The sequence below is a fragment of the Ursus americanus genome, chromosome 1 (genome assembly GCF_024610735.1).
Source record: "Ursus americanus isolate L20-20 chromosome 1, mUrsAme1.1.p, whole genome shotgun sequence".
NCBI lineage: Eukaryota > Metazoa > Chordata > Mammalia > Carnivora > Ursidae > Ursus > Ursus americanus.
Window position 1 is genome coordinate 43,682,445 of NC_142127.1, and position 1,997 is coordinate 43,684,441.

Consider the following 1,997-nt stretch of genomic DNA (forward strand, 5'->3'; position numbering starts at 1 on the left):
TAGTACAGGCTGAGCTATTGCTAACACTGTTTCAACACCCAAGAGCTTTCTTCCAATTCTTTCTGAAATATCTCACTTTTTTTTTTAATAATGTTAGAGGAAGTTGAGGAATTTAAAAAGTGAGTTGGTAGAACATGCTAATGGTAGTTTTGGAATACAATCCTTCCATTTGTAAGTTCTGTGCTTCAAATGACATTGGCTGTAGGAGTCTGGGAAAAAAAAAAACAAACCAGTAAGTTACCTAGTTTTTTTCAGCATTAGCATGTCTTTAAACTTCAAAGTCAAGGCAATTCAGTGAAGCTAGTCATTTTACAGTTATAGTTTTTTAGTGGGAATTTGTAATCCTCTTTTCTGAAGAAAGTTTGGAAAATAATTTCATAAGTTTTAGTTTCTTCATCAATAGACCGTGATAAATTGGTATGATATTCTAGAGTTGGAAGGTTTGGATTATGAATAAGTAACAAATGATTGTACTGTGTAAAAAACTGTAACTGTCACAGATAGGAATTATACCATGTTAAATCTGAGAAAGAACCATCCATTATATTTATTGGAAAACAGAGACTTAAAAATAGGATTGTCAGGGGGCCTGGGTGGCTCAGTCATCGTTAAGCGCCTGCCTTTGGCTCAGGTTATGATCCCAGGAATGGAGTCCACATCGGGCTCCCTGCTCAGCAGGGAGCCTGCTTCTCCCCCTCCTTATACCTCTCCCACCTCACTCATGCTCTCTCTCGCTCTCGCTCGCAAATAAATAAAATCTTTTAAAAAAATAGGATCGAAAGATTTAGTAAATAAAAATACAGGACGCCAAAGGTCAGGACTTCATCTGGCACGTGGGTCGGGATCTTCAGCTTGGGTGGTCCTTAGCGCCTGCACCTGCAGGCTGCTGGGATGCTTCCTCTGAGGTGCTGCGTGCCCCGCAGGTTGGGATTCCGTGCCAGACGCACCCCGCCGCCCCGGCCGTGTGTGCAGACCTTTGGACTACTCCGTGTGCGCGTGGGCCTGGTGCAGCTGCCATGCCCTGCACAGCAGGAGAACAAAACTTTTGTTGAGTTCCTGAATGATGAAATTAAAGAGGAAAAGAAGATACAGAGCATTAAGTCCCTTCCCAAGATGTCTGGAGGTTGGGAGCTGGAAGTGAATGGGACAGAAGCCAAATTATTGCGGAAAGTTGCTAGAGAAAAGATCACTGCCACTTTCAACATTCACAATAGCATGCTGCCAACATTTGATGGGGAGGAGGAGCCCAGAAGATGAGGTTGGACAAAAAGAGGAAGATAGGAGTGACATTTTCTCTATCAGGGAAATGAGCTTTCAGTCCATTGGCGAGTCTTTGTGAAAGGACACTCAACACACCAATTCCGTGGCCTGGGCCTGATATGACCCCCTGATGGATTTCTTGGCAGACCGAGGGGTGGATAACACTTTTGCAGATGAGTTAGTGGACCTCACCACAGCCCTGGAGCACCAGGAATACATACCTTTCTCGGAGATCCCAAATTTTTGTCAAGAGCCAGTAGAGCAGAGACACTGAACATCTTAAATTAATGGCAGGCCTTGCCCAGGGAACAGACTTACTCTGAAGCCAGTCACACACATGCTTTTAGATGGTTTTCAGCCTAACATCCTGGAAAATAATCCAAACTTAAACAATTTCCCTTACCCTCTTATTTACTATTCATTTATTTCTTCTCTACAAATCTGTTATTACTAGATGTTTGTATAGCATAATGATGGACAACGAAATTGGTTTATCTCCTCAAAAAAAAAAAAAAAAGAAAAGAAAAACAGGACACCAAGTTAAATTTGAATTTCCAGTAACAGTGAATAATTTTTAACGTAAGTATGTCCCATGCAATATTTAATTATGCAAAATAATTATTTGTTTTTTTATCTGAAAATCAGATTTAACTGGTATCCTGTATTTTACATGGCGATCCTACCCTAAAGATATCATAATTCTTTTCAAAAGGCATATAGCTAACTAACTGCTGAGG

The 1,997-nt window shown here is 41.0% G+C and overlaps 1 pseudogene; it reads left to right on the forward strand.

Annotated features, from left to right (window-relative positions):
* Nucleotides 1–891: 891 nt before the first annotated feature.
* LOC148110749 (complement component 1 Q subcomponent-binding protein, mitochondrial pseudogene) lies at nucleotides 892–1,534 on the forward strand (annotated as a pseudogene).
* Nucleotides 1,535–1,997: the final 463 nt, after the last annotated feature.